Source organism: Castor canadensis, chromosome 9 (genome assembly GCF_047511655.1).
Source record: "Castor canadensis chromosome 9, mCasCan1.hap1v2, whole genome shotgun sequence".
NCBI classification, from domain to species: Eukaryota; Metazoa; Chordata; class Mammalia; order Rodentia; family Castoridae; genus Castor; species Castor canadensis.
Genome location: NC_133394.1, coordinates 19602564 through 19624719, shown reverse-complemented (window position 1 = coordinate 19624719; position 22156 = coordinate 19602564). Strand labels below are relative to the sequence as shown.

At 45.6% G+C, this 22156-nt stretch overlaps 1 long non-coding RNA gene across 4 annotated transcripts in view; it reads right to left on the bottom strand.

Moving 5' to 3' along the window:
* Positions 1-17514: 17514 nt before the first annotated feature.
* LOC141410836 (uncharacterized) overlaps positions 17515-22156 on the bottom strand; it is a 125079-nt gene continuing 120437 nt past the window's right edge. For all 4 annotated transcript variants that reach the window (XR_012435603.1, XR_012435600.1, XR_012435605.1 and 1 more), the window contains one exon: positions 17515-21551. This is a non-coding gene — a long non-coding RNA (uncharacterized lncRNA). The remainder of the gene's footprint in view (positions 21552-22156) is intronic.

Genomic DNA, 22156 nt, shown 5'->3' with positions numbered 1-22156 from the left:
CTATTTCTGTCCCATCTGATGATGGAGAGAAAAAACATCTCGAGCGCTTGACAGCAGAAACCTCTTGGCAAAACCAAGCCCATCTGGCTCTGGGCCAAGCCGAGGAGAGAAGATGCTGCCTTGGACCAGCCACCTCAGTGAGCATTTGTGCAGGCTCTGGTACCTGGAACAAAAGTATGCTGAGCAACAAATTACGGCTTTCAGATGTCACCAGTGCCATCTGACATCGCATTTCAGCAGTTCATGTCTTCATTACTGGGCTGCAGCCTCCCGTTCAGGCTGTGGCTGTGTGGGAGATGGATTTATGCTGTGCAGTTGCTGTATACTCAGAGCAACAATGCACACCAAGGGTCAGCAGGCTGATGGCTAAAAGCCCGGGGTGCAAAAGCACTGAGTCTATCCGTTGTTTGTGGGTGTCTGTGTGTGCCTGGTGTGCACCTGGGCGTGCATATTCATCCTCCATCCATGTCTTGTAACAGCTGAAAAGAACTGGCCTCCCAGCTTCAGGAACTTGCTCTGTGTGTTTTTCTCATCTCCCTTTACTTCCATACAGCCTCCTTCTTGCCCAGCTGCCAGATGCCTCCTCTCCCCCACATCTCAACTCCTCTTTGAGGTGGTAACTAGACCAACACAGCAATGCCCTGGTGGCTCGCTTTCCAGTTTCTCAGCCTAATGGAACAGAAGCATGTGCTTGCATCTGATGCCAGCAATCATATCCTGAGTGACCACAGAGAGGGAGATTAAGCAGAGGTAGTGGCAGTCCCCAGGGGATACGGTTACAGGAAGAAAGTGCTCTGCAGCAGGGCTCTGGCTCCTTTCCGCTTGCACCCCTCCTCCTTCCCCAGGCTTGTTAAGCCCCTTAAATATTTTCCGTAAGATGAATTAAAATCTACCCAGCAATGGTCCAAGTCATTCAAGAACTGCGTTTTGATCTGTATCTTGATTTGTGCTCATGGATATCAACAGCACATATTGGTTTTCATATTGGTTACTTTGACATAGCCTCTGTGATTATCTACTTTGGATGTGTATTCTTGAACAGTGGAAAGTAAACAAGGGTTGGTTACCTAACCCGATAGCTTCATTCAATGAATAGCAACTGTGAGCAAATTGCTCTTCTCCTAAGATAGCATCCCTCCCAAGAGGCCCGAGTAGGGGCAATGAGGACATACTCAAAGGGCTGTGACCTGACATCTTGTATGATGATTGTGGTGAGAGAAACAAAGTGACTCCAGAGAGCTCAGGGAAGAGAAAGACCTTGTGACTGGGGAAAACTGGGAAGGCTTCAGGGAAGAAATAGCAATTTAAGATGAGCCTTGAAGGAAAGGTAGGATGTTGATAAATGCAAATAAAAAGAAAAGGCATTCCATGAGACAGGTCCAACTTGAGCAAAACCATGTGGATGAAAAGATACCATGTATTTGGAAGATCTGGAGACCCACGATATATGAAGAGTTCGAGGCCAGGCTTAGGAGTTGGGAATTTATACTATTAGCGGTGGCAGCCACTGCAGGTTTTAGACCAGGGGAGGGACACAATAGTACCTGCATGATCAAGCTTTCAGGAGAGTACCCTGAAAAGAGCACAGAATATAGACCTAAGGAGGGAAGCATGAGAGGAGGAGGGGAGAGAGGTGGTCAGGTTAAGACATTATTGAAGTGTCTGAAAGAGTAGAAATGAAACACTTGGTACTAGTGGAAAGAGGGTGATGTGAGAGCTATTTTGCAAGCACAGAATTTGGCTACTGGTTAGATTAGGGGAAGTAAAGCCAATGGGTTGGCCAGATGCTAAGATTTCAAGAATGCGTATGGAAGGGTGGCGATGCTAACAAGAGCCAGATGTGAAGGGAGGAACAGGTGTGGAGCAGAGAATGAGCTTGGTGTGTGATATTGAGATTTCTGGAGGAGGCATTTGGGGTGACATGACCCCAGGAGCTACAGCTCAGGGCTGGTATTGAAGTATCATCTTTGTGGCGGGCCCAGTTGAGGCCCTACAGCAGGGATGACAGGAAGGATGGACACATTGAAAAGAGAAAAGGAGGAGAGCTTCCTGCCTTGGAAGCCAAAGGAGAAGAGATTTCCTGTGAAGTGCTGGAGTGGCTTAGGATAAGCCCTGGGCTTTGTGGCTGAGGCAGAGACCCCTGGGGTCCTTCCTTAGGCTCCATCAGGACAGAGGTGGGATGGAACCGGATCAGAAGCCTGTGAAGAGCAAGTGGGTGGGAAGGAAGTGTAGGCAGCACTGTATTTCCTGGAGTGCTTTAAAAATAGGCTGCAGGTTCTTCATTTGAGGACAGCAGGGGCCTCCTGCCTGGTATCCTGGACTATGGAGACTGTGAGGGGCCAAAAATGAGCACTGTGTGGGAGTTTGTTTCCTTCCGCAGCCAGAAATCCTGGTGTCTCCTTATCATAGCAGGTGAGGATGGTTGCATTTGTATGTCAGGAGGTGTTTGTTAACGTCACAAACTTGACCTGTCCTTCCACACCCCCAGAAATAGGTTTTTGTGACTTCTAGACTGTTCTGCATCTTGTTTTAGGGACCACCATGGGGTGGCTGTGAAGGAAGCTATTACATTACCAAGACCCTGATGGGAGGCCTGTGAAGGATAAACAAGGACACATCAGCTTCCAGGATCTCTTTTCTGCTCATCAGAAGAAAAGAATCCGTGCTTTTGAAGTCTGATTTGAGGCTCATTGATCTTTCTTCAGGAGAGGCTGCCAACAAGAAAAACAAATCCCATTAGTGGGGTGACAGTGCCCTAGGGAAGTAGGTGGTTATCCTGCCCTAAAAGCAAAGCTTTGACTGCCTCACATGGAGAGCTCTCTAGCCCCACCCTCAGTCTTCTCACAGGTGACCTTGGCAATCCACCATCCCAAACTGTCCCTATCCATCTATGATGGCTGAGCCCCCGAGATGTGGCTAGTCCTCCTGTGTGTGGTTTAAAAACACATGTTCTGGCACTGACCAGCTCTGGGCAGAAGTGAGAACATCTAAAGTACATGTGGATAAACTACCTGTTTCCAGAGGAGGTACTGAATCGCCATCACTTTTGGAAATGAAGCCATTTCCTACTGATGTCTTGTAGCCTTCCTTCCATCAGAAGGAATTCCCCCATTGTGTGATGCTGAAGGGCCTCAGAGGCTGCTTCCTGATATAGAAACCAAAGCTGGGGTGAAGCAGGACACAGGCTCAGCTGGTCACATGGGATACTGATAGGCAGAAAGGAGGAGGTGTGGCTTATGAATTATTGACAGTTATTAGAAGTCTAGAGGTAAGCATCAAGTGTCTAGCATAGGGATATCTTACTGCACTGTCACTGCTTGTCTGGTGACCTGGGCTCCTGATCTCCCTTGCTTTCTGAGTACTTCTGCCTTTCTGTCTCCCAGTGGTTTGCCTTTCACTCCAGGTAGTCAAACTGGCTTACTGTGGCTTATAAGCAAGAATCTTTTAAATATAGAACAGCTAAGTGTTGATATTGGGGCCTGAGACCCAAGAGGAATGACTCAGAATATCTCTCTTCTAGAGGGAGAGACAGGATAAACAGATGTCTACACCTATATCAGATGATGGTAAGAGAAGTACCATAAGTGACTAGAGGGGTAGAAAGTGAATGGGTTCATTTCACTCAGGGGACCAAGGAGCACTGCTAGGAGGAGGCAGCAGGAAGTAGCCAAGTTCCATCCCCAGAAGAACCCTCCAGGCAGAGGGAACCCTAAGTAAAAAGGCCCCAAGCCAAACAAAGTTTCTCTCTCTCCCCCTCCCTCCCTCTCTCCCATTGGCAGGGCTTCCTGGGAGCAGGACTCTGCCTGTTTCGGTCACTGCTGTATCCACTCCATCAGGACATTTTGGCTCATGGTATGTGATAGTGAGGGGAAGGGTGAGTGAATGTGGACCCCACAGTCGGGTCCGGTTTTTCACTGGATCATTTGCAGCCCTGCTGGCAGTGGGGGGCAGGATGGGAAAGATGTCATCCAGAGCCTTGGGGTCAGGGTTGCTTACCTTAGCTGCCTCTGGATACCTAATATGAATTGCATGTGGCATCAGAAGGATTAAATTACCTAATGTCTGTAATGGTCTTAGCACCAAGGGTACCATGGCTGTCCTTATCAATCAACATCATGCTATAAATTCATGCTATAAATCCATACCTATGTCTACTTGGACTTGGTCTATTATTTCCTTGTGTTGAATTTACAAGCCACCAAGCAGATATTCACATTATGTATCTGCCAGGGAACCATTCTAGGCAGCCTCATTCATGGAGTCATTCTGTTTTAGTTTATCTGGGAAGATCCTAGAATCCAACCTCTTGACCACACAGGAGGAGGTGGTCTCTGGGCCCTTGCACAGTTGTTATTCCCCTGAAGAAAGGAAAATAGAATCTAACATGGAGCTTCCTCAGTGAGGGTTCTCTGCTCCTTCCCTGCTGTTCTTTCTCCTTGTCCCTGCCAGTTAAAACTAGGGACTCGCATTGGGGGTAGTGTTCATGGGAAGAGAGATCCATGGCCCCACAGTCCCAGCCCCAGATGCCTTTCCCTCCTCCGCCTCCTTCTCTTCCTTGTCCTCCTTTCCTTCCCATTCTCTTTCTGTCACTCTGATGCCCTGACTTATTCTGGCTTCTCATTTACACCCTCAGTCCTGTCCTGACCCTCTCTTTGTTGACTGGAATGGTTCCCCAAAGAAATAACCTCAGGAAAAGTCTTATATGACCATTCTCTGTTGCTTACTATACATTTGGCCTTAGGTAGAAGAGGTCAAATGAAACCAAACTCCCCACAGCAGCCATGTCCTCACTTCCCTTTGTCAGACGCCTGGGTTGACCCTCAAGTGAACTGACTCTGAAGCTCTCTTCCATCTGGAAAACAGGTCAGTTTTCATGGCTCAGGAGGCATGACCTTTTACACCCATGGGTCACCAGGGCAACACCCATGGGTGTTGGTTGTTTCTTTCCTCCAGGGTCTCTTCCAATGCAGGCAGCCATTTTACCTCCTCCTGGATTAACTAGCAAGGTCTCTCTAGATTAGCTTCCTTAGATGCATTGCTTGCAGTCATTTAAATTAGCATAACAGCATTTTGGAGGGATATTTGGTGCTATGTTTAAAAAGCCTCAAAAATATAGATTCCCCTGACCTAATGATGCCAGCCTAGGAATTTTTCCTGGGAAAATAATCAGAGATCAGCTAAAAGTGTATGTAGAAGAATATTTATTTCAATGCTGGTTATAATAGTAAAGAAAAAAGGCAGAAACAATCCATAGACCTTGGTTAAATAATTTATGGTAAATGAATATTAGGCTTTTTAAAATGTGTACTTAAAGCATGCTTGATGATATGTATGTCAGTCAGCTTTCTATTGCTGCAAGAAATATCTGAGGTAATCAATTTATAATGAGAAAAGATTTGACCACAGTTTTGGAGGTTTTAATTTATGACTGATTGGCCCTGTTGCTTTGCCTTTAAGTTGCGTATCATGGTTGGGGCAAATGGCAGAGCAAAACTGTTCACCTTGTGGTCATGAAGTGAAAAAGAGAGGAAGAGGAAGGGGCCAAGGTGGCACCCCTGTCCCAATGACCTGAAGACATCCCACTAGGTCCCCCTCTTAAGGTTTCCACTCCCTCCCAATAGTGCCAAGCTGGGAATGAAGTCTTTAACACATGGGCCTTTGGGGGACATTCCAGATCCAAACCAGAACAATATGCTCTCCTTTGCCCTCCAGATTCAACCTCCCATTTAGGCTCCTGGCCCTCTACCCCCTTCTGAATTTGCACAGCAGGAGGCAAGGCAGGACAAGGCCTTCATTCCTGGGCTTGTTCTCCACTTAAAGCCATAGATTATGTCAGGCATCCCCCTCCTCATCCTGCACCTCCATGTTCCACTGACCCCACCCTGAGGTCTGGCAGTGGGAAGCTTCCAAGGTGCTTAGTGCACATGCACTTCGGCCCTCTTGTTCCTTAATCTGTCCTCAGGAGGCTAAAGGGAAACACTTCTCGCTAGGACTTTCACTGCTGCAATGTTGAAAAAAAAATACTTATGAAATAAAGCAAAGTGATGAAATTGGCTAGAAACAATACGATCCCAACCATGTACATAAGCCAAATACATTCAGAAGAAGAAAATGTACTTACACAGGATCAATGCATCCAATGAGTAATTGCCTCTGGTTTCTAAGAGTGTAGGTGATGTTTCTTGTCTTCTTACAACTGTATTGTGCACTTTCATTTTTTTGAGAGAGAGGGGTCTTGCTATGTAGCTCAGGCTGGCCTTAACTCTCAATCCTCCTGCCTCAGTCTCCTGAGTGCTGGGATTATAGGTCTGTACCATCCTGCCCAACATACTGTACACACATCCTTCTTTTTGTGGTGGTACTGGGGTTTAAACTCATAGCTTCATGATTGCTAAGCAGGTGCTCTACCACTTGAACTATGCTTCCAGTCTAATTTTTTTGGGGTGGGCGGGGCAGTGCTGGGGATCGAATCTAAGGCCTTGTGTGTGCTAAGCAAGCACTCTACCATTGAGCTACAATCCAGCCTGTTGTGTGTGGATTCTTGAAAATATTTGTATATCACCTTTAAAGAAAATTAATCTACATTTAAAAGCCAGGAGAATTAACTATGAAATACCAGCCATCTACAAGTAATACTGCAGACAAGAGATTTTTCAGTAAATATATCATAATGTAACTTAAAAGGGAATAGAAATATCTCACTAGGAATTCTCGCTAGGCCTTGACTATTTTACCCAAGGCAGACGTACTTTCCTAAGTCTTGTTGCTACTTAATGTAACTTCTTGCCGGGTTGGAATCTTTCAAAAGCTGCCCTTGTCCTGGCTGTGGCTTTGGCCTTGCATCAGCATCAGCTGGGAGCAGGAGGAGATGAAGTAGGAAGTATCCATTCAGCTGACAGATCAAGGCCTGCTTAAGTCAATGAGGATATGTAGACACCCTCCAAAGTGTATCCTTAAATACTGTTTCACATTTATTTAGTAGGTATAAAGGAAACTCTGATTTTCTATTAGCATAGATCATAGGTTGCTATGTTTAAAATAAAGAATTACAAATATAGCATCATATTTTGACTTATTTGAAATGGTCTTAATCTCAGTTTTTCTAACACCCCTTAATAGGTAGGTAGCTACCTACACACTTAGAATGGAAGTAATTCATAAGTAGACATGGTTGTAGAGACTTATTCAAGATATCCAAATGTTGGGCCAGGGGTGTAGCTCAGTGGTAGAGTATGTTGTGTGCTTAGCATGTGTGAAGTTTTGGGTTCAATCCACAACACCAAAAAAAAGAAAAAAGTTTGAGAGTTTTTTTTTTGCTTTTGGGAGGTGAGGAATGGATTGGGTGAAGTGCAATTTCATGTTGGCCAAACTTTTCTATGATGCTTCGACTTTGATTATGTTTCTTTTCTATCTTCTAAATCAGATGATTCCTTCAGAGATAGTCAAACAGGTTTACGTTTTTAAGAGTAAAATCAATTATTATGCAGAGTTTCAGCTCCTGGAACCTTCCTTTCAGGTCTCAGGTAGAGGTACAGCCTGCAATAGCACCAGGTAACCTGCCCAAGAAAGTCACAAAAACAGTAGCAAACTGCTAACACTACGCAGCTACTGCTATGTGTAGGTCTGGGCTCCAAGTGCTTCCTGGGTTCCCATTTCATCCTCAAGCCTGGCTCTTGGGCTGAATTTGTAGCATAGTGGTAGAGTGTGTGCTTAGTACCAGGTCCTGGGTTCAATCCCTAGCTCCAAAACCAAAACCAAAACCAAACAAACAAAATCCAACCAGCACTACTATAACCCTCATTTTATAGATGAGGACATGGAGCAAAGAAGTAAAAGAAATGACCTCAGGTCACACATCCAATAAGTTAGTAGAACCCATATTTGAACCTGCAGGTTGGCACCAAACTGAGCCCCAAAGCCCCCAAGCCTTCCTGGACCCATCAAGAGTAGATTTTATACTTTATGAAGGAAATTTTGGCTGGAGTTTCCCTTTAGCCAACTATATCAGGTCACACATGGCTGGGTGCTTGTGGCTTACACCTGTAATCCTAGCTATTCAGGAGGCAGAGATCAGGAGGATTGCGGTTCAAAGCTAGCCAGGGCAAAAAAGTTCATGAGACACTATCTCAAAAAACCCTTCACAAAAATAAGGCTGGAGGAGTGGCTCAAGGCAAAGGCCCCAAGTTCAAGACCTAGTACTGCAAAAAAAAAAAAAAAAAAAAAAAAAAGTCATGCATAGAAACTTGAGTCAACTGGGACTGTATTCTAGTTTATTCCTGTCATCTCCCACATAGAATAGTAACTGGGACAGCTGCCCAGTAATTCTGCCCCTAAATCTGCCCTGATGGTCATCTGAGTGTCCCTGATCACCACCCATCAGAGAGGAAGCCTCAGACAAGATCTTTTGGGAAACCTCAGCTGAGAAAAACTGCATCCTGCTGACCCCAGAGCCTCAAGTTCCTGCACACGCTGCCCTCTGGTTTGCTGAACAAGAAAGCAGAGTCTGAATGTTGAGGCATCTTTGTAATGACCGTTTTCCTCCCAATCAGTTAGGAGCGACTCCTGCAAGCAGATGCCCTGGCCCCTCCAATTCCAGAGGTGAGTGTGCTCACTAATTGCCTTCATCTGCAAAGACCAGTGTCTCTGAGCAGCGGGCCGCAGCAGGGCTTCTGAAAAACCTGCTGCAGGTTAAAAAGCAGACCTGCTTTTAATTTGTTAACAGACTGGGCATTTTTTCCCCCACTGAGCATTTTAAAATGCAATTAGACAAAATGGAATAATAACCAAGCAACAGTACTCAGGAGTTTTCACACTGAGGACCATCCTTTCTCAAGCCTTTCCATTCTGGGCCTTTCTGCTGGGACAGGATGGATATGGGAAGACACTAATGGCCTACCTTGCCCATCCCCACCTTCCTGATTGTCATATCACCCTTTCTCGATGCCAGGGGCCCCTTCATCCTGATAGTCCCCTACTGTGCACTCGTCAGTCTTCTTGTGTCAAACTTTTCCCCAAACCAAGCCTGGGCATTTGTGCTTTTAGACAAGTTTCTTAAGTGACTGTAGTGCACAGAAGCATCTGAGAGCCACTACAAACTCCAGGACCATATCTACCATTTCGTCACTGAAAACTTGGCTCCAGAACAGTGACTGGAAGATTTATTGAGTGGCTGGATGAAATTCCATGAGTCATATTAGGGTTTTGTGGAAGGCAAAATGAAAGAACAGTCCTAACTCACTCATTGGTGAAGGAACCAAAGAAATGGAGGGTGACGATATGTTAGGAACCTCATTATTTGAATTTTGTTAACACATTCAAGTACACATAGTGCACAGGAGGTTTGTGGCATGTACAAATTTCCCATGGGAGAACCCCTGTACCCCAAGAAAAGAAACCATATATTGTTAAATATTCATGATTGATCCATGACCACTGGCATAACCAAACACAACCTTGAGATGGCAAGGGCAAGATTTGCCTAGGAGGCTGACATCCACACACATCCAGAGGTGAGATGTGTGGTTCTGTAATATTGGAAAGCCTCTCCCATCCATCCCTAGTGGAGATAAGGTTCCTCGTCACCTGCCCACAGAGTGGTCCCTGGGCACAGCTGAACATGATGTTTTATTCAAATGTGCCTGTGTTACTCAACTTTCCATCACTGTGACAAATAGGAGCTAATTTCAAAGGAGGGAAGATTTTATTTTGGCTCATGGTTTCAGAGGTTTTAGTCCATGCTCACTTGTCCTGTTCCCTACCCGCCCTCCCATTATCTCATGGCAAGGAAACACATCATGGTGGAAGTACCTGGCAAAGGAGACCACTCACCTCATGGCAGCCAGGAAATAAGGAGAATAGGAAATGGGACCAAGGTCCCCCAATGTCCTGACTTCCTCTCTCTAGGCATCATCTCTTAAAGGTTCCACCATGGGTTGGGGGGGCCAAACCTTTAACACATGGGACTGCAGATCCATACTGTGACAATGTCAATGTGCACATGGGCTGGGAGGCCTGGAGTATAGGGGCTCTGCTGCATTTGCCTTTGTGATACTCCAGCCCTAGCACAGGACCTGCCCTGCTCACACCTAATGGGCTCTCTATAAATGTTTGTCAAATCATCCATTGGTCTGTCAATGTGGATTTCAGTAATTACAACTTCCCTTGCCTTGGGGTTTGTTAGCAGGAAAACAATGAGTTCAAAGAGCACTGTAAGCCTCAGAAAGGAAGCAATTCCCATTTTACCAGTTTTGCACTGTCCTGTTCCCTTGTGTGCTCAGCCCTTCTCCTATGATTTAATGGGCAGCTAATCAGATGCAGTTTTGTTCTTTAAAAAGAAACTAGCCAGTTTGAAAAGGCTTGCAGTGCATTCCCTAGCCAATCACGATACTTCATGCTGAGAGGAAGAAACCAGATTTGAGTATTAGCCAGATTAAATTTCCACTTGAACTCTCTTTCTCCTTCCTGCCTTCCTTCTTTCCTTTCCCCCCCTTTCCTTCCTTCCCTCCCTCCCTCTGGTCCAAATCATTGCCCCCCTACACTCGCATTGCATCTGAAGCAGGGTGACATTCTCTGCCATGTGTAGCAGGCACCTGATCAATTGCTCCCAGTTCAACTTACAAGAAATTTAAAGGGAAATAAACACCTAGGCTGCTTGTTTGGATCTCCAGCCTCTCAGCATTTCCCTGGCCCAGTGCTCTTCTCCACTGGGAGGCCCACCAATTCACTGTCCCTGGCCTAGGTGAAAAGTCTTGGACATTTGGGTATGCAAATTAGCCTTCCTCTGTATTCATGAATATTGCAGTCCTTCCGTCCACGCCCCGAGCTTGCTCAAGCACACCTGTAGCTCCAAGTCCCTGCAAGGGAATGTGTCTTCAAGGTCTCTAAACCAGGGTTTGGCACTTATTAGGCTGTGAATCTAACATACCTGGGATAAGAGAGACCTCAGGTTTGACCTTCTGGCTTTTCACTTCCAAGGACAAGATGAGCAGTACACTTTTTTTGCAGTGACAAGTACACACTGACCACCACTACTTGTGTGTGCCAGGCACTGTGCAGGGTATGGAATTCATTGGCAGTTTGTCCTGTTTCATGTCCAGGAGCAGACACAGGGCACGTGAGTTTGGCCATCCCATGCACTGTGCAGGCGCTGCTCCCAAGAGAGGGCATAGACCTCAGAATATATAACCACACAAACATTTGAGTCCAGAACACGGTTCACAAACTGCCTTTTATGGTGACCTAGTCCTCCACCCAGCTTTGCATGGGTGCCCCCTTTTCTTCTGGCCATTTCCCTTTATTTATCTATTTTTTCTTTTCTGCCTTCTGCTCATCCCTAGGCTGGAACCCTACATGGCAAAACCAGGAAGGCTGCTGCGCTTAGGTCCTTTCTGCAGGAGGCAGAGGCCTTTCCTCTGCAGAGTGCATCCTCTTGCTCTTATACTTCGATGAGCCAAAGACCATCTCCCTCATCAGGAATGAGGGGTAGAGTGAAAGTGGAAGACCAATGAGGGGAATAGGGATGGGCTGGCAGACAAATCAGGGGTATTGTATCCCACGCAGTATTTGAGACACACACTAAAACATTATTCATCATCATTTATCTGAAATTCAAATTTAACTGGGCATCTTCTGTTTTTATTTCCTAAGTCTGGCAACCCTACCAAGGAAGTCTATGGTGACTTCAGGAAGGACACTCCTTACTTCCTGCCACCACCCATAAACCTGATTCAGCTGGCAAGGCTGCCCCTGCGGGCTGGACCACCACCAGCACTATTCCAGAAAAAGGAAATACTCCTTTGAAAAATAGCTTTTATTTGGAACCGCCTTTTAGTTGAGCAATTGTTATCTACGCTGACTCATGGCAGAAGGAATGAGCCAGTGTCTCTTCTCACCTCTTCCTGCAGTCTCAGAGAAATAGATCATTTTATGATGAGATGGGGCCACTTTTCCTTCCTCCTTTGAGCATTAGTTTGCTAAGGCTGCCATAAAAAAATTCTACCATACAGCAAATGGTTTAAGTAACAGAATTCTATTGTCTTTCATTTCTGGAGGTGAGAAGTCCTAGGTCAGGGTATTGGCAGGGCTGGTTCCTTTGGAGGACTGTGGGGGAGGGTCCCTTCCCAGCCTCTACCCAAGCTTCTGGTGGTTTGCTGGCAATTTTTGGTGGTGTTTACCTTGTAGACGTATCTCCCCATCTCTGCCTTCCTGTTCACATACTGTTCTTCCCAGATGTGGCTTTGTGTTTTTATAAGGACATGAGTCATATTCAATTAGGGCCCACCCTCAGGGCCTCATTTTAACTTGATTACCTCTGGCAAGACTATCTCCAAACGCCATCACATTCTGAGGTCCTAGAGGTCAGAACTCTGGCATATCATTTTTGGGGAATAACCCATAACAGATGTGCAATGCCATGCACATCTGTATTCATCAGGAAGATCCAGAAACATCCTTAGGGCCCATGGAATCTACTCAGTGGTTTGGTTTTGTTGCTGGTGTTGGGCTGATAATGATTTAAAGCCTTGGAGTAATGGAAGATAAACTGTTTGTCACTGCCCACTCTGTGTTCCAGAAGATTACATTTCTGTGTGAGGCTGCCCCAGCATTGCCCTGCAAAGGGCTTTTCCATTATGTTAAGAGCTGGTGGTGAAAGCCGCCATTACTATTCAGCCCTTTGACCTTTACTGGCTCCCACTCCCTCTGCCCTAAGCACTTCCCTCTGACCTTCCAAGAGGTAACAACAGGGCTATTTTCCCCAAGAGACCTCTGAAATTACTTGCCTGTGATGGAGAGCGGGGCACATACAACTCCCATGGTACTTTGCTTAGCACATGCACAGGAAGGAAGAAGGAAAAATGGGGGTTCACTTCTTCCCCTTCCAACCCAGTATTAGAATAAAAGGGAAAGAAGAACTGTCTTTTGCCTCTGCTTTCATTCCCCCTCCAGGCAGATGCAGAGAGAACAAGATAAAATTACTTGTCAGCTTGGGCCCTAAATTCTCATTCATTTATTAAGAAATGATAGTTTTTATCTCCAAGAAGACATCTACCTTGCTTTTCTGGGCACTTGCCATTACTAAAGGGAAGGGGAGGAACGTGGGGTTTCTTTTTTATTGTGGTTGTGGGTTTTTGTTTATTTTAACTTATTTATTATTTTTGTGCTTCCCAATGTCTCTATCATTAGGGAGAACTTTTTTTTTTAAGACTGTCTAGGAAATTTGGTTCTAAGAACTGCCTGCTAATCTGAACTTATTGGGAATGACCGGTGCCTGGTGTGATGAAGCTGGTTAGTGCGATGATGTCCCCAAACAGTGGCACTGTAGCCCTGAACAATGCCTGTGTTAGTTTCTCTGTGGTGGCCATAACAAAACCACACCCTGGGTGGCTTCAACAATAAAAATGTATTTTTCTCACAGTTCTGGGGTTTGAAGTCGAAGATCAAGGTGCTGGCAGGGCTGGTTCCTTGAGACCTCTCTCTTCTGGCTTGTAGATGGTGTTAACCCTGTTCACTCAGGTGGTCTTCCCTCACATGCATATTTCCAAACTTCCTCTTCTTACAAGAACAGCAGTCACATTGGGGCTCACCCTAATGGCCTTGTTTAACCTTAATTATCTCTACAAAGACCATGTCTACAAATACAGCCACCAGAGGTTGAAAGAAGGAAGTTAAGAAGGTGAATGTGGTTGATGTACTTTCTATACAAGAAAGAATACAGAATTTTTAAACTTGTTGAAACCATCATAAGAGGGGACTAAAGTAGAAAGGAGAAAAATAGAGGGAATGAACCAATTCGGGTTAAAATACATGTATTCATGGAAATGTCACATGAAACTTCCTGCATATATATCTTAAACAAACAAAAATGTCCTTTTTCAAAAATAGAGAACAGGAAGGTAAAACAGGTCTTATCTGGGAGTTGGTACAGCAGGAGAGAGGGAGACTATAAGGAAAGGGTGTAGGAGGGTGAATGTATTGGAAATAGTGTGTACTCACGTATGAAAATGGAAAAATGAGACCTGTTCAAACTATTCTAGAAATGGGGGAAGGCAGGTAAAGGAGAATGGTGGAGGGGGTGAATTCAACTGTATTATATTGTAAGAACTTTTGTAAATGTCACAATGCACCCCTAGTACAACAATAATATGATAATAAAAAATAAAAAGAAAACAATTATAGCCACATTCTGAGGTCCTGGGGTTAGGAATAAACTTAGAAGACACGATTCAACCTATAATAGTGCCCAGTCTGGGATTCAGATCTCAGGTTTGACTCTGCCCCTGGGTCAGAGGCCTTGGGAAGAGTGTGGTTGGGCATTTTGGCTGCTAGCAAAAGAAAATTCAGGGTCACTTGAGCAACAAGGGAATCGAATGGAGTAATATGGAGAACACTGGCATTATGGGAAAACTGAGGACTGGAAGTAACTTTGGCACCTCAGAGACAGGAAGGAGGAGCCCCAGGAACTGGCCCATGGGGACACATTCTAATCAGGGCTTGGAGGTTGAGACAAGGAACTCGGGAGTCCTGAAGGGCGGCTTCCCTAAAGGTTCATCACCGTGTGGGGGCACAAGAAGCTGGGGTCCAGACCCTTGACCTCAGAAAGGTCTGGATTGGACCACCTCTTCTGCTGTCTTCATTAAACATTTCCCAAAGCTCTGTCTCCCCTTCTTTCTGTAGTTCTTTCTCTTTTTTTTGTTGGTGGGTGTAGAAATTTTCACTCATGGATTTTTCTATTGCTGTGGTTGTCGTCCTCCCCTCCTCCCCACTCCATGTTCCCCTCAGTGAGGCTTTGGACTCTGTCTGCTCGCAAAGGTCATAAGCCTTATATGCTGCTATAAAAAACCTGAGTGAACAGCTTTCTGGTATACATCAGTTTATTAATGTCTTCTTCATGATTTGTACTGGTTGTAAATATTATATTCATTATAAATAATAATTCAACCTGCCATTCTTTCTCTGGTCCTCAGTTACCTTGTCTATAAAACAAGAGGATTGAATTAAATGATTATTAAAGTCTCTTTCAGCTCTAGTTCTGTGGCAGAGTCCATGAAAAATTAAACTTCTCAGGGCGCACAGACTATGGGGGTTGACTGTGAGAGGCAACCCTCAAAGAACTTGAAAATAGGAAATATAATTTCCCTTGGAGAGAAAAATTATAAAACCAGCCAGCCCCAGATCAAAGAAGATATAGTCAAAGTCTTCTTAAATGGACAGGATGGATTTCAGACCAGAGCTGTCTAGATTGACATCACAAACATCCCTAGAGACAAGGGGCCAGTCAGAATGGATGGAGTGTCACAGACAGGTAGGAAAGGGTACCTGAGTAGGATGGTTGGGATCTAGTCTTACTGAGACAAGGCTGGGGTGAAGGAGTACCTCTCTCAGCTGTGTCTCTGCTATGGAGGGGGTGGGCAGAGGACAACCCTATGCAGGGATGAAGTCACCATATTTAACAATCCTTATAGCACGGGAGCCTCCCAAACAGAAAGGTCTTCAGCAACAGCTGGAGTAGGGGTCAAAGATCCCTGGGATACCCAGAACTTACCTTCTAGTGGCTGGGAGTTCTGTGGAGTCACTGGCATGAGAAAGACAATGTGTAAGAGCTCAAGACAGAAACTGTTTTCCCATCAGCTCAAAAGTATTTTAATACTTTAATAACTGAACATGTGTGAATGATCCAGCTCATGCTCTTCCTCTAATTCCAGCTCACCCAGCAACCCCTGGGTTTGAATACAGGCTCCCATGTGTGTCTGCCTATGGGGAAGACAGGCATGGCTGGAAGATGACTGTGCTTATCACGGTGAGCAAAGTTTCTGCTGCATAAGTCTCAGGGTCTGCTCACATTGATCAGTGTGAATTCACCCCGATGAGAGAAATCCACTCTTGGCTTGCTGACAAAGTCAAGTGCTTCAATTAAAAAAAAAAATCCTAAAGTGGTCCCCATGGAAATAGTTTTTGGAAGCAGCCAGCTAGGCCCTCTTTTAAATTCAGAATCAGTGGTCCAGAGAGTTTCAGTGGGTTTCCTTTGGATCTCTGGCTGAATTTTCACAGTATATGAAATTTCAACTTTACATGAGTCAGCATGATGCAGTGCTTTCTCTCTCAACTCCCCTCCTCCTTCCCTTCTTTCCTCCCTCCCTCCCTATGCTTTATTTTCCCTCTATGCCATATCTTAGTAGCACAACTCTTATTTCCGAACAATGTCACAAAGGACCCCAGCTTCAGATATGCATACCCATATGTCAGGCAGCTCTACTTGGGTGTCTAAAAAAGCACCTTAATCATAAAATGTCCAAATGGCAACTTTGGTGCTCTGCTCTGCTGTGTACCTATCCCACTCCCAACCTTCCCTTTTCTCTCAGACTTAGAACCTGCCATTATTCTCAGGTCCTCTCTTCCATCTAGAACAGACATTCATTTAGAGTACTGTCACTTCCATGCTACAAGGTCATAAAGAACACTTCTGGATCAAAACAAATGATAGAGATGGTTAGTGCACACCTTCACTTACTTTCCTGGTTGCTCCCCACCTGATGGAGTTTCTCTCATTTAATATGTAGTGTGACAGAAATAGGCAAACAAGGCCCTCAGAGCCTTAGCCCTCCAGACTTCTCCCTTGGGCAGAAAACATGGTGGGTTGCAGTCCATGGAGGAGCTGGGAAAGCTTTGTGATGACCTGGGGGAGGGTGTTGCTGGGAGTGCTAGCAGACTCCTACAAGGTGAATGTCCCCACCTCCCCCAGAAGACGACTGGAGAGTTCTGTGCTCAGCTGCCCAGGACACATGGCTCTGGGGTGGCCTGAGCCAGGGTGGCTCTTGCTAGCTGTGACAGCAGCTGCAACTCAGTTCTCATGTGCTGCAGAAGACTGTTTGGTCCCAGGAAGGTGTTCCAAGATGGGCCAACCCTTTACTGAAGCTCTGTTCTTGCCACCAGGAAAAAAGGGAAGCCTTTCCAGAGCCAACCCTCCAATGCTCAACAGAAATGATCAGGACTTGTGCTCAGCAATCCTTGCATGGCTCGTCATGTACTCCCTGAGGAGGCAAGGTTGATGTTGGCTGTGGCCTGGGAAGCAGGGACATCCATGAAGGATATACAGCAAGAGAGGCTGAGCCAATGGAGTGCCTCTGAGTCTCGAACAAGCCAGAGTCACAGAGGCCACTTGGCTAGCCTTGAGGGAATGCCTCTGTAGACCTCATGCACATAATTGACCTCAGTATAAGAGGTGCCAGGACACTTAAAGCAACCGATGAGCAAACATCCTCATAGAAAAGAAGACGATGCCCTTCTTTGCCATGGCTCAGTTGTTTTTTATAACTGTCTTCTCACTTTACTCAAGGATACAACCATGCTGAGCACAATAGCTTATGCCTGTAATCCCAGCTATTCAGGAGGCAGAGATGGAGAAGACTGCAGTTGGAGATGAGCTCAGGCAAAAAGACCACAGTCCTCCTACCTATGCCTCCTGCATAGGTAGGAGGACTGTGGTCTGAGTTATCTGAAAGATAACTAAAGCCTGTCTTCAGCTTAGTATGTCTTTATTTAAAATCCTCCCTGTTAAGGTAACTGCTGTGGTTCCTGTCTGCTGCCTGGACCGTACCTAGTGCCAGCACCTGTGTCGGTCACATAACTGAGAAAAGGGCAGAGCCAGGGCTCCATCACTGTCCAGCTGTTTCCACAGCCTTTGCTCTGCTCAATCTGCCTCTGGATTGGTAGATCTGTGGGACAGGGTGTCACCTCTTACCACTGGGCCCCCTCTGAAGGCCTGAATCACCCTCTTTCACAAGAGAAAAGGAAGACAGTGTCCAGTGGTCATGCTCCAGGTGGTCACTTGCTGAAAATGATGTCCCTCTGCCACCCACCACCCTACTGAGGGCAGCTGCTGGCAGATTCTGTTCATTGCCTACACTACAGCCAGTTCCTTTTTTCTTACTATTCTTTTTGGTAGGACTGGGGTTTGAACTCAGGGTTTGCACTCTACCATTTGAACCACACCTTCAACCCATTTTACCTGATTATTTTGAAGATGGGATCTCAAGACCTATTTGCCTGGGCTGGCTTCAAATTTGATCCTCCTAATCTCAGCTTCCCGAGTTGCTAGAATTACAGGCATGAGCTGTGCATGGCTACAGCTGACTCATTGCTGCAGATGGGCCCCAGGAGACTTGGATGAAGGAGAGGTCTACTGGTCTTGAGGGAAGGTCCTTCCTTCAAGCCCAGGGGGTAAGCAGCAATGGGTATAAGCCAACCATGGCTATCTCCCTCCTTTTGTTTGCCTATGATGGAGCATGTGGCCAGTAATGACAGCAAGACAGAAAGAAAAACCTACAGAGGCTCCCCAGCAGTGAGAAGGAAGTTACTATCCCCTTCCTTGCTTCTAGGTTGACATTCCACTGCGATCCACACCTGTCAGCCTTGCACCCGCTGCTTCAGGCACCACCCTGACAGCTAGGAACTAGGTTTGCTTTGCAGTGGTGGCTTCCAGACCTCCATACGCTCACTGTGTTGTCTGAGGCTGGGCACCAGCACAGTGCTCGGAGCAGGAGGGCATATAAATAAGAAGCCTCATGTTTTATAGGATAGTCAATATTTATTCAGCCCCATTGAAGCAGGGAACTGAAGAACAAGAAACTGTATAAAATGCCTCCAGTACTGAGGCCTGAGGTCATGCTGGGGAAGGAGCTTCTCCCCTGCTCTTCTTGCAAAGCAGTGCTCAGTGCAGCGGGGTGCTGGGGACCTTAGGGAGGAAGGGCTGGGAGGCTGGGGAGTGAGGATGTAGACACAGCCAGCACGGAGAGCATAGTGACACAGTGTTCTGTGCAGCTCTACTAGCAGTCATGGATGACTTCTCTCAGGTACAGGGCAGAAAGTGTCCCTTTGTCTCCATAGGTCACACTGCTCTTTTCCCTTAGAGAACCTCATGGGAAAGCCCAGTTGTAAGGGCAGTGATTGATCGTGTGTGTGTGTCTTTGCCTCCCTCTGGTCTCTCATCTGGGCTGTGACACGCTCCCTCATCGCTCATTTTTCCTTCTCTCCCTTTTACTCTGTCCTAGTCCATTCAGGCTGCTATAACAAAACACGTGACACTGTGTAGCTATAAACAGCAGAAACGTATTGCTCACAGCCTGGAGGCTGGATAGTCCCAGATCAAGAGAGCAGTAGATTCTACAGTGGTCAGAAACCTTTTCCTCTGAGGGCCCCTTCTCACTGCATCCTCACTTGGTAGAAGGGGCGCATTAGCTCTTTGGGTTCCTTTTATGTGGAAACTAATCCCATTCTTGAGGGCTCCACCTTCATAACCTCATCAAAAGCTCACCCTTCTAATACCATTGCGTTAGGAATTTGGGGGGATTAGGTTTCAACATGTGAATTTGAGGTGGGGAGACACCAGTTTTCAGACCATAACAACCAGCCTATGCAGAGCTATCTGTTCTTTTCCTTGGGCAGGGTGGACAACTCTTTTCTCTACTCAACACTTTTGATGCTCCCCTAGACTACTGAATCAGGCCCTGCACCTGTTGCATGATACTTGGAGTCCTCTCTCTTGCCCTTGCCTGTCTAGCCTGACTTTGATTTTCCCCTCATGAGCACACCATGTGCTCACCTAAGCAAATCCACTGAGGTTCAGGTTAAATGCCACTGTGTCCTTTAATCCCTGCTTTCCTTTCTAAGAGAGCTTTCCTGTCTTTGGATCATTGTACTAGAATCACTAGAAGTTTCTGCTTCATGTATGTTCTTTTTCCTTTCTCTTGCACAATACATCAGTGATTCTCAATCAGGGCAGGGCATATTTGGGAATGTCTGGAGACATTGTCAGTTGTCACTACTGTGGTGGTACTCCTGGCATCTGGTGGGTAGAGGCCAGGGATCCTCCAACAAGTATCCCACAATGCACAGACAGCCCTCCCCAGCAAGAACTATCCAGCCCCAAATGTCAATAGGTCCAAGGTCAAGAAACCCTGGATTAGGTCATAAACTCCTAAGAGCAGAAATGTGACTGCCTATTCTTTTTATTCACCACTGTACCCAGCTTTGATATAGAATCTTATTCAACTATCTTCAGTGAATGATCCTAAATGTTCAATATACATTTGCATAGGTTGTTTTGAACCTGTGTGTAGATGCCTGTTGACAAAGTGATGTCACTTTGACACCTCCACAGTCTTCCCATTGGTCACCACATGCCAAAGGCCATGGCCACTGTTCATCATTGAAATTCTCTGAGGTTCTCCTGCATTGCTGTACCCCATAAAGCCAGTCTTAGCTTGTCTCATCTCAGATCCTGATAGAAATTCCATCACTAAGCTGCGCTCTAGTACATTATGTCTTCTGTCTTTATAGATCGTCAATAAAAGTAGCACTCTGTTGCACAGTGTTTCTGACTCTTTTGTGGAACTTTAGTGAACAGTATTTCATGCATTCCTGGTACTAGGTGACCTTAATGTCGTTCCTCTTTTCACAAATGAGGAGAGTTAAAATTCTCTGTGTCACTATTTCTCTTTAACCGGAGACCCATAGGATGAATTCCTACCTAAGTTTAGTTCCAGAAAAATGTTTTGTCTCTGTAGTTGAACATGCATGTTTTATTTTGTCAGAAAACAGAAAGCTATGTAATGCTTCTCCTTTTGGTTGAACTGTCAGGAAACTTAGAACCAAATTAAAAGTCTGAGCATGAGAATCTGCTCCATTCAGGTGTCTGAAGGCATCTATTTCTTTTGCTTTCATCAGCAAGAGTGTTATCCTTAAGTGCCTTTTCTTGCACTGTTTTAATCTTTAAACTGCCCAAAGTCTTTTGAATGTAGGAAGGATACAAATCTTAACCTTAAAAAAATTAAAAACTTCTCAATGCTATTCTGAGCTCTATATCCTCCTGTAGACTGTGAAGAGCCTGGGCTGAGTGGAGGTGGCCTGGCCTGGGATTCCAGCTCTGTCATTTATCATCGATGTAACCTTGGACTTGTTACTTAACCTCTCTCGGAATCATAGTAGCTCCATCACAGGGTTGTTGAGTGATACATCAATAAAAGTACCGTTCTGTGTCTGCTACCTAACAGGCACTTGATACATACATTTTCCATTTCAGTACCCAGCCTTGGTGACAAAGTCTGCATTTCATTTTTTTTTTTTTTTTTTGCTGGTGCCTGCATTGACCACTTCAACTATTCACTTGAATGTAGATTCTTATAGTTATAATATGCCTCCTCATTTCCAGGTAGTACCACCCAGGTGAAGTCATCACTCTCAGTTGCTGTGATTTTAATTGTGAAAGTAAATTATGTAAGCAACAGCCAAGCCCTCCACTCTGTGCCATGGAGCTGCCGCCTCTGATTGGCTGTGGTGGTTGCTATTTTCAGAGCTGGGTGCTGTGTGCTTCTGCCACTTAGGCTGAGGGTTGGCCTTGAGGTTTCACATTGTTAATGCAGGGAAAATGGCCAAAAAGGCTCCTTGCTTTTCTTCTTGCCTTAGGATGAGATGGATTTAGAAACCAGTGAAGTTTTTGGAATATTCTACATGTCTCCATCATTAAACACTCCTATTTGTTTAGAAGTCCTGGGGCCCTAGAAAAAAAATTAAAGTAATAGAATGATCCCAATTTAAACCATCTTAAAAATTTTAGAAGCATTTGATTCTCATAATTCCTTGCAGGAGGCAGGAAAGAATGGAGGCTCAGGGAGGCACGGGGGGGGGGGGGGGGAGGGCGAGGGGGGTTGTCTTTGTCCCACAGTGTGGTTACCACACCTTGTTCTCCAGGGCTGGCTGCAGTCCTCGTTGAATTGTGCCCTCCATATGCTCCCCAAAGAACTAAAACCCAGGCCTCCAAGCCCTGAGACATTTTATCTTGTCTACTGAGCAGAGAGGAGGGGGTTGGGATGAAAGACAGTAAACTTTCCAGAGTTGTAAAATCTGGTTTGGTCACCACCTAACCATGTCTGGCTCTTCAAACTGAAAATCTAGTTACTGAAAAGTTTAAAACACAATTCATCCATTGCACCAGCCACATTTCAAATGCTCAAAGACCACCTGCAGCTAGTGTTGACCCTCTTGGCAGCTCAGACATAGAAGCTTCCCATCATTGCAGAAAGGTCTGACATCACCGTTCTAGAACCATTTTCTTCCTGCGGGAGACTGAAGCAAAATAAAGGCACTGTCTTAGGTCAGTCAC